Source organism: Fragaria vesca, linkage group LG7 (assembly GCF_000184155.1).
Source record: "Fragaria vesca subsp. vesca linkage group LG7, FraVesHawaii_1.0, whole genome shotgun sequence".
Lineage (NCBI taxonomy): Eukaryota > Viridiplantae > Streptophyta > Magnoliopsida > Rosales > Rosaceae > Fragaria > Fragaria vesca.
The window spans coordinates 520196-531517 of record NC_020497.1 but is presented as its reverse complement, the minus strand read 5'-3'; the positions used below and the strand labels follow the sequence as shown (position 1 = coordinate 531517).

Below are 11322 nucleotides of genomic sequence, written 5' to 3'. Positions count from 1 at the left end.
GGCAGCGTCGACATCTCTCCGAAGTACATGATCGTGTCAACTCTCGGCAACCACCCCAACCTCTGACGACCTCGCACTGCTGCGGATTCCAAATTCCGCCTCAATCCGAGTCACGCCGGCGATGACGACGAGGAATTGCGGCGAGATCGAACCGAAGAGAGCATTTCCTAAGAGATGTAGGGTTTAGAGACTATGAAATTATTAGACGACTCAGGGATCTCGCCGGCGAGGCATTGAACGAAAGTTGAAGGCTAAGGAAGGAGCCTCCTTGTTCCAGCACGAAACTCCTCTCTAATTGCAGCAACGTCTGAGCTTGTTTTATTAAATGGAGTTAGATTGTTGGGATCTGAGAATTCTGGAGGATTGAGGGTTATTCGAGGACTTCTCATGGCATTATTTGGTGGTAATTTAATCCTTTTTTGTAATGTTTGATCAATTATAGTTTGATTAACTTGCTTAACGACAATGCTGCTCTAGTGGTGTCAAATGTTAAGTTATTCTTTGTATGATTGTTGTTTGGTTGTTAAACAAGATTTTTTTTCTTCTTTTCATCTTGTTCATGAACTCAGCTTTCGACAATATCCTTTTTAGAGGTTAATAAATATTGATTGGAGGTTAAAAAACATCTACTGAGGGTAATAAATTACTTGTTAACTAATTATTGGGGGTTAGTACCTGAATATTGGGGGTCAGTAACCAAATTATTAGAGGTCAGTAATTGATTATTGGGGGTCAGTAACCAAGTTACCAGTGACCGAAATCCGATGACCAGAGAAAATATGAGTTAGTAGGGTCAATAACTGGCGGCCGAAGTAATTTCGGCAACCGGAGTCCCACGACCGGTGACCGGAGTCCGGTGACCGAAATTCGATGACCAGAGAAAATCTGAGTTAGTAGGGGTCAATAACCGGCGACCGAAGAAATTCCAACAATCGGAGTCTGACGACCGGCAACCAGAGTCCTGTGAGGTTTCGGCAAAATCTTCTCACTCTTTCACTTTCTCTCTCCTTATACATGTTGAAGTGGTGAGGGTAAAATTGTCTTAATAATATATAAAAATTATTATTTTATTATGACTTTAATATAGATTTGTGTATTTGGGCACAAATAAAAACACCTTATATTGGAATGGGCTTATGTCTATTAAATTCATTGGAATAGGCAATAAGGGATTTAAATTAGTACTAGATGGGCATTTTCCCTTAAAAATAAATCATACTTTTGGGTGACTTAATGATCATCAAATTTTCTGAAAATTTGTATAAGTTATCTACTCATAGAAAATTTGTATAGATGATCTACTTATATAGAACTACAAATTTAACGGTGGAGATGTGATTTTATAATCGGTAATTATATATATATATATATTTTATGGGGGCGGATCTGTGACATATTGACATATAAAATTATAATCAATATTATAATCAGAATATCATCCATTAGATCTAAAAGTAATTAACGGTTGAGATAAGTCATAAAAATTAAATTTTTTTTTTAAAACTAATTTTGTTCGTGGGCCTTTTTGTACGGGTGGGCTATTTATGTGTAGCTTTTACTATCTAAATGATTGTCATCCTTCTCTAAAAAAGAACACATGACTAGCAGTAACACACACACACACACATGGCCCTTCCATTAAATGAACCTGTATTATGGCTTATATAAGAGATACGGTGTCACTACAACTTTTTGATTATATTTCTAAATCTTCACCGTTTAGTTTGTAATTCATAATATTTAAATCGCTTATGTATATTTTTAGATTATTTAGTGATTGTAATACGTTGAACAAAGTTAAATTTTTGTTTAGCTCAATATTTATTCCCCATACCCAAAATAAATTGAATACAAGTGTGTTATTAGGGCTGTAACTTGAAAACCGATAACGGAAAAATAACCACACCAAAGCCGAACCATAACCGAAAAAAACCTAAGAAAAAAAAAACCGCACCAAACCACAAAAAAAAAACCGAAAACCGAAAGGTTTGGTGTGGTTTTGGTTTCGGATGTCTGGAAACCGAAACCGAACTGAAAAACCGATTATATATATTGTTATGTGAACCATATTTTAGACTAATATATTGTTATGTGAATGAGTGAATCATATTAATTACATACAATGTTATAGGAAATTGTGAACCAGATTTTGCACAATCTTATTAAGTGTATTGTTTGTGAAATCATGTGTCTCATGAAGGATGTTTTTACAGGTTTTTGGACTTTTGGTCATGGAGCTTGCTGCTTTTGCTGCTGAAGTGATGATCTATCATCTATATGTTCATGCTGTTCTAGTTTTTCATTGCTTTTTTTTTCTTTTCGAAAACTGTTATATGGCATTGTGGGCTGCCCTTTTTCATTTTTTTTTCTTTTCTTTTTGGAAACGGTTATGTGATATGAGACATTTCTACTTTCTACTTTTCTAGACTTGGTTTCTTTATAGAATAACCGAAAAAAACCCGATATAAACCAGAGAAAAACCAAACCGAACACAATTGGTTTATGAAAAAATAAGTGAAAAACCAAACCGAACCAAATCGAAAAAATAAGATCGGTTTGATGTTCGGTGTCATCTATTAACCGCACCATTCAAACCGATTAACAGCCCTATGTGCTATGCTGGGTAAAAATTTTGGGTTTAGAGTTTAGGGGTAAAAATTTTGAGTTTAGGATTTACGCTTTAAACCCTAAACCCAATATAAATCGTTCGCGCCAACAACAAGGTGCGAATGACATGCAAATTCTTTTGAAATTTTCCTGACAAGGACACGTGTAAGCGTGTGATTTGCGGCTCATGTAGGTGGTCATAAAAGGGGTTTTAGACGTTGAAGATTTGAAGTAGGGTTTTCAGTGTCCTGAATAGAGACGATTGTGAGGTTGGCTCCGACACGATCTCTCTCCTACGCGACTACTCCATCGGCTCCAATTTCGGACCTCTCTCCGGGTAAGTCGCCGTCATCTAACTTATTTCTGTGGAGGATTTCGATTTATTACCTTTTCTGGTGTCCGATTCACTGATTTTGTTGCTATTGATTCTGATTCTAATAAGGAATGTCGCCGTCGTCTAACTTATTTCTGTGGAGGATTTCGATTTATTACCTTTTCTGGTGTCGAATTCACTGATTTTGTTGCTATTGATTCTGATTCTAATAACGAATGTTGCAGGCACAGGACACCGAGCAAAGGCAATGACTGGAAAGAAGAAGGTAAGGAAGCATGAGCCGACTAATCCTTCATCTAAGCTCGAAGTCGAGTTGAAAAAGCGACCGGTCAACAGGACGCTTCCAGATCCCCCTGTACCAATAGTACAACTGTACTACTTCCCCAAACTTACAAAATGTGCCGAAACTCATCTTCAAGATATGAAATATCTTCCCGCTGCTGTAGCCACAGATTGCTTCGAAGACACAGAAGGATTGGAAAACCTCACCAACGGTTTGCTTCGCTCAGCAACCGGTCAAAATTTTGGAAACCTCGAGCAAGCTATGAGAAATCTGAAGACGCAGAAGAGGTATGACCCGAAGTATATCATACGCCCTTACAAATGTGTGCAGCACGTACTGATCTTCCAAAAGGGTTTCAAAGACTTCAATTGTTGGATAGAGGAACGTGTTAAAGGCTCAGATGACGCAGATGTGTTGAAGGTATTGAAGAAGCTTGGAAAGAACATGAGATATTTGTGCACAGAAGCTGAGTTAAATCGACCACACGGCAAGCTCAGTAAAGGTGTTGGGATAAGACATATATCCTGTCTATGTCACTCCCAATCATGTGAGATTGGTTGTTAGTTACCCAACGTCGTGGGAGGTTGACGATGAACTCAATTTCTTGGCCAAGATTCATAGGCTATGCACAGACAAGCATGCCAATTTGTTGAGGAATGGGGCTTTTCAAAAGCATCTGGCCAGCTCTTATCCCGAGTGGAATGACCCCTTTACTGCCTTAACTAACACTGGAATGACTAGCGACCTCAATGAAGTCTATCAATTTGGCGTAAGTAGAGGAAATTTCATCGACAAGTCTACGAAGATACTATCTGAGGAAACCATTGGCATTTTTGCCCATAGTTGCATCAAAAATTACAAGGAAAGAGCGCAATGTTATAACTTAAACTGTTTGAAGGCTAACACTTCTGGATATATTTTCCCATACCTTACAGAGGGTGAAATACTTGAAAACCTAAAGAATGAATTTCTTTATCTGGTAGAGAATATCTTTGAAGCGTATTACAAGGCTGTAGCTAGTGGCTACAAACATCCTAGATTCCATATTGAGTATATGCTACCCCGACTGTTGTGAGGCAACTGGATTTTGTGTATCTTTTATCATATGATAGTACAATGATTAATGATCTGAATGAGATTATCTTTTATCGTATGGTTTACTTTTCGATCTGGTTTCTACCTTTTGTTGTTTGAAAAACCATTGTGTGCAAGAGGTTCCTTTCTTTCTGTTAACCCTCGATGTTCTGTACAGTTAATAACATTGCTGCAGTTCTGAATAGTAGATCGATTATATGTTCTCAATGCTCAAATGTAATGTTTGTTTTGTCTGTGTCTTTTTGTTGAATATATTTAGTCAAATACTTTGCAGTCCTCTGTCCTACTGAGGAAGCTTGATTGGCCAGTTTCATCTAGTTTGGTAGCCTCGTAACATATCATTTGTTGTCATTCTGTTGTCATGGTTATCTGCTCTAAGATCTATATTAAATTTCCATTATGTGCCTCTGCTGTCATGATCATAGTAACTTGCAATCCCTGTCTAACTTGGTCATAGCACCAAATCTGCTCAGTTTTTATTGCACGGCTTGGAGTTTTCCTAGCAACTGCAGGGCTGGCTATGTTCTTTAGGTGTAGCAGGTACGACACAGATTTATGAGTTCTGATGCTAATTGCAGGGCTTATCAGTGGCTTGGATATCATGTTAGACATCATTTGTTTTCAAAATGGCTGGTGTATTATCTCTGATGGGCTGGATCCCGCACCGCCTTTTTCTTCCATCTCTTCTTCTTCGTCTTCTTTTTGTAGTAAAGATTTTGTTTATTGCAGTAAAGATCCTGGTTACATCCGAATGAATATCCATGATTCACAAAATATGAAGGATGGTGTGCGCACTATCTTCTTTTCTCCCCACCCTCTTTCTAGCAACAATTGTTTTATTGATGTAACTCATGTATAATAATATAAGAAACAATAGTTATGATGCAATCTGTGTTTAGAGTTTTTTTGAAGGTTTTGTAAAGATGCAGACTTTTTTTAAAAAATATTGTTTCTAATCAGGAAACAATAGAGTACTGATTTTTGTAGCTTATATACAATCATCTCACTGAATTCTTAGATTATTGTCTAACATGATTTGTTGACATTTGTATCAGCTTGTCAGGCCTCTTCGCGCAAAGCATTGCTCTACTTGTGACCGTTGCGTTGAACAATTTGACCACCATTGCCCTTGGGTATCCAATTGCATTGGCAAGGTGCATACCTTACTGAGGCTTTCTTTTAAAAAAAATTTGGAATTAAAATTTTTCAATTTATGAGTTTCATCTTACTTTTTTCTTATCATTTTACAGAAAAACAAATGGGATTTCTTGGGCACGATTCGCTAGGCTAATTGATAATCAGCTCCATCTGTTTTTATATGATGGGGAGTATATGTCTAGAAAGATAGACCAATCGGTGATTGAAGAAGAAGTAGTTTGAAGAGGAGTATCTGGGAGGTATTGTAAAAGTAGCAGCTTGAAATGGCTAGGAGCTTCGTCTTTTCGCTGTCGCAATGTGGGAGCATTCTCCAGGAGTAGCAGGCATTTGCCCTTCTCTCTTGGAGTTGTGCATTTTCAAATATAAGAGGTACTTCCTTTTGGTGCTGCTGTTTATGCTTTAGTTGTGTATTTGTATCTAGTGGCGGTTTGGATTCGTATGGTTTTATATTTTGATATCTTGTGCAGGACATTGACAAATATAGTTAATTCTCAATGCTGCTGACGGATATGAGTCAGCAGGTCTTTAACGAATTGGTCTGTTCACAATCTCTCAGTGATGTTTCTCTCCAGGCTTTTAGAGATTGTGCTCTTGAGGTAAATGCGTGCTAGTTGATGGATGTAAGTTAAGATATGGAAAGAGCGTGTCGTATACTAAATTTTATTTTTATTTGTAATTACAGGATATTGGTTTGGGCAAATAGTTGAATACCCTTGTGTGGAAGATAGTTGGATGGAGGCCATCTGTTCACAAGGCTCATCTCTACTATCTGTTGATCTTTCTGGTTTTGAGGTGACAGACTCTGGGTTGGCTCTTTTAAAAGACTGCTCGAACAAGAACACTTGTGCACTTGGATAGAGTTTTGTATGAGTTGACTTTCCATATTGGGTTTCTTTTGTTGCCAAATGAAGATTACTTCTGTCCTCGTCTGTAGGTCTTTCAAATTTGAAAAGCTTGAGTTTTAGAAGGAGCAGAGCAATTACTGCTGATGGGATGCACGCTTTCTCCCGCCTTTATAACTTGGAAAAGTTGGATTTGGAGAGGTGTCCTGAGATTCATGGTGGCTTTGATCATCCTAAAGGTTTAACCTTCTTTTTATTGTCTCCATTTGATTTTTATCTTCTGGTCAAAATATGATATGATGTCTAGGTGACCAAACAAACCTTCTCAGCATATTCATAATTGTCAACTTAAGTGAACACCTAGATATGTCGTCCCTTTTATATGACTTTGATTTTTTTTCTTAACTCACCTGAGTTATGATTATGCAGATTTGACGAAACTAAGGTCTCTTAATGTTAGATGTTGTAAATGCATCACAGATTCCAACTTAAAGCCCATCTCAGGTAACAATGGTCATTTCGTGATCATGTTGCTGGCAATTTACTGGTTCCAGTTGTCTTGTTGAGTGAAAGAGGAGGCTGTGTGAATTAGAATTTGTTTGACTATTCTTTTTGGTGTTTCTTAACTGCACAATGTCACTTTTCAATAAAGTAACCTCGACACTCTTTCCCAGGGCTTACAAACCTAAATGAATTACAGTTATCCAACTGCAACATTACTGATTCTGGAATCTCTTATTTGAAAGGTACTCCATATCTTTTCTATTTGTTATATTGATGCCTCAACATTTAAATTGTCCTCCTCTCCTTAATTTTGGTGTTTTATCTTCATCTAGTGTTGGACCCGTGTAAGGACAGAGATATATAAACCTTATATATGTAATTAACTGTAGGTAGTGGCGCTACCTGCTGAATACCTATGCTATAGTGACTATGTATTGTTGAAATTTATTGTCTTATTTCAACTTGTACAGCCGCAGAAACTGCTTCTGTTCCTGTTTTATATAGAACAAAGGATCTGGCACTTAGAGAGTGGCATTATTATACTGATTACTGTCTTTACATGAGTTTATCAAATTTTAGGATTATTTGGGTTTATACCTTCTATATTTTGTTTACCCTGATATCTCCTGAGATTCAATTGCTTGGTTTCTTATCTGTGCAGCAGGCTTGCACAAGCTTAATTTGTTGAACTTAGAGGGATGCAATGTTACTTCTGCATGTTTCAGGTTAGCTTTCTGATGATTGACTTTAGCACTCATATTTATTTTTGACACTACCAAAAAGAAGTGAAGGATTCTAAGAGTCTTCTATAATATTGTGTAAACTAATGAGTTCTAGTGAAGCTCTTGTTGCCCTGGCTTACTTGAATCTCAACAGATGCAATGTATCAGATGAAGGATGTGATAAGTTTTCTGGTGAGTGATTATAGGATGTTCCGGCCAAGTAGATCAGTTGTCCAACAGTTGCTCGTTTTATTATTGTATACAGTTGGCTGGATTAGTTGGTAATTTTTAACTTTGTCAAACCAATGATGCTTTACAGGCCTTACAAATTTGAAGGTTCTGAGCCTGGGATTCAACAGAATCACAGATGCCTGTTTGGTGCATCTAAAAGGTCTCTCTCTCATGCAAGAGATAATTTCTATCTCTCTCATGCAAGAGATAATTTCTTCTCATATTCATAGTTGGCATAGATAAATGACTAACCAGTATCATTTCTAGGTTTGACAAATTTGGAGAGCTTGAACCTGGTTTCTTGTAAGATGGGTGACCAGGGGCTTGCGAATTTGTCAGGTTTACTATGAGATAGCAGTGATATTGTTTAAATCTGGTTTTTGTTTTCAAAAATTTAAATTGGAATGGTAAAGGAGGATCGGTGCATCATTTGAACACTAGCATATTAGGAATGTGAGTTTTTATACAAGGAACTCTTATATTTATTACAATTAAATGTTCATTTTAAAAGAATGTGTAGTGTAGTTCTTGGAGCCAATTACATTCCAAACATTATGTATAACTTTAACCAAGCACTAAACTTCATGGTGATAACTTTTAATCTTTGTTATGCAACATCCCCTCCAGCGTATTTGAGTTCCTTAAGTATTCAGGTCTTGTACTCTTGAAGAACTTGGAGTTGTCTAATACTGATGTTGGAAGCAATGGGATTCGTCATCTCTCAGGTAAGGACAGTATGCTGCTTGCAGTTGGCTGTATTCTTGTTTTAATTGTTATGCAACTTATGGGTCATATTAGCTATAAGCTATTGAAGGTTTTTCTTTTGAGATCAGTTTGCCTCTATAGTGGCTTCCTGTTAGCACACAGCTCATGCATCTCTTCGTTTTATTGTGCATATGCATGTGTTTTTCACCTTTTTGCTTCCAAGGATTGTTTACATTTTAGCAGTTTGGAAAATTCCTCTCTACTCATCCACTTGTAGAATTTTAGATCATTTTGAACTTATTATGGTGTTGTTTCCCAGATGCATTGCTTTTCAAGCATTAGTTGATTAATTTGAGTGTCCGGTTGATGTTACTTCCAGGGTTAAAGAATCTGGAGAAATTAAACTTGTCATTCACCCAGGTAACTGACAGTAGTCTGCAAAAGTTAAATGGACTGACATCTCTCAAATCGCTAAATCTGGATGCTCGTCAAATTACTGATGCTAGACTTGCAGCTATTACAGGTATGGATATTGTTGTACTTTATTTTACAGTTCCTTTGAATGCCATAATTTGCAAAGCTACTATATTGTTTAGTTGAACAAACATGTTTATGTGCTCGTGCTGATCTGTGCTGGCTGCAAAGCATTAATTCTGGAGATTAATCTCCTTGCATGTGATTGCCCAATACTTTTAGCTAAGAAGGGGTAGATTTCTAGCTGTTTTAATTTCAATTCATGGGAGCACTTCGTCTATCATGTCATGTAGCTTATGCTTAGGATTGTAAAGCTACGCCCTTGAGCTTATAGCTTTGTCATCTGTTTACAAAGCTGTAGATTTAAGCCAGTCGTTCAGTAAAATTGATCATATTCTTCTAAAGAGCTAGCAAACTTTATTTGGCATCAACAATCTTACATTCTGAATCACTTATTATAGCTCTGCTTGCTTCCTAAATTTTTGATTGAAGCTTCAGACCTCTTGTTCCAGTATTTCATGTTTTTACTGCTGCAAGTCTTACAAAATTGACGCATCTGGATCTCTTTGGTGCTCGGATTTCAGACTCTGGAGCAAACGCTTTAAAACGTATGTTACGATCTTAATTTTAATTATAGAACAGTTCTCATTCCTTTGTCTCTGAATGTACTTTTTATGCGTCTTCTTTCCGTTGACTGAGGACCTGGGCCGAGGAAACCTTATTCTTAACAAAAGAAAGTGAAAAAACTCACCTGGCTTGGAGGATTGATATCTATCCCATTTCCTATCTTTATGTTCTAACTATGCCTACTTCTGAGCTCTATGGTCGGAGGAGTGATGATTGTCAGCTTCTGGGTGGAAATCCCTACTCAAAGGAGTCAATTTCAATGGGTGATGTATATACATAATTAAGAGCGTTTGCAGTTTCCTTAGCTGGTCGAGTAGGGTAGTATAGTTGAGTAGGATTTGAAATAAACAGAAGCACAAACAACAAATTCTAAATAGCCATGTCTGAGGGGAGTTCAAATGAAATTCTTCCGTCTACGTTTTATTCTAAATCAGTCATTGCTTTCCATTTTGGCAAAAAATTATGGATTGGAGTGGTCTAATCAACTGCCAAGAATAGATATCATCAACTTCTCGATGAGCAAGGCCGCTATTCAGTGTCAGACATTCAACTGTAGATATCTGAAATCATTTCCACCAGATAAACAGCAAAACTGGTTTACATAGTCAAGTATATAAACAAGTTGGAAACTGAAAGCTCTGCCCTGACTCATGAGTGATAATGAGATAGATCCTCGAGACAAACCTGACAATGCGTTCATTCCAAAACATGAAACAAAATCAAGGCGTCACTTGCCCAGTTTTAAGAATAGCATTAAGACGATAAGTTTAAAATGTATTTTGAACTAAAGTAAGTTCAAATACTCAGCTTGAACTGAGGCATAATACCAGTGATTCTATGCCCCAATCCTTCTACATATTAGTATCTTAGAACACGCCACACATAAAGGTCCTGCAACTGATATAAACACAAAAGCTACCATAACGCTCAACCGCCATAACCTAGTTCAATGTCAATGTCAACTGTCAAACATAACTTCCCTACTAAACATATATATCTAGAGAAAACCATACAGTAAGGCTAAAGTATCCCATAACCTAGTTCAGTTTCCATGTCTATCTCAGTGAAGCCTTCTTCCTCCTTTGACAAGTCCTTCTTTGCTGCCTCCAGCTCCATCTCTGTAACAGCTAGTGCAAGACTTCGCCTCTTTTGTTCATTAACCAAACATTCTACATCTTCTCTCAGTCTTTTCACCTTCCTTGCCTTCTCTAAAAGCTTCTTCATAGCCAAGGCAGATTGAACGTGAGGCTCAAGCCAAGCCAAGTCAAATTTGAAGATCTCAAGATCCTCCCACAAAGTTTGAAGGTGCTCAGCGGTCTCTCGAGTCATATCCTTAATCTTTGTAGTCTGAAAAGTGCAAGAGTTCACCCAATGTTTTGAATGCACATTCTTTAATGCTACGGCCTCTCCTTGTTTGGCACCACTCAATCAATGAAGGATGTTTGAACAAACTTCCTCCAGCAATGGAACAAAAGCTCTATCTAAGAGTTCAAAACCCATAAAATCTATGAGGTCGCCTGTTCGGTTGGTTGAGACTTCCACAGCTTCCTGGACTATAGAAAGAGAGCTTATTGCAGAGTTGTCAGATTGTGGGGTATCCTGCAAGGGAGGTATCAGCTCAAAATTTGCGGGATTCGGATTTGCCAACCAGCACCAAAAGCTGGTCCTCATGACCAACCAATCAAAAGAGAGAGAGAGAAGAGAGAGAAGAGAGAGGGAGAGAAAGAGAGCGAGAGAGAG

General features: G+C 37.5%; 1 pseudogene; it reads left to right on the top strand.

Annotated features, from left to right (window-relative positions):
* LOC101301914 overlaps window positions 1-11322 on the top strand; it is a 28926-nt pseudogene that overhangs the window by 1003 nt on the left and 16601 nt on the right.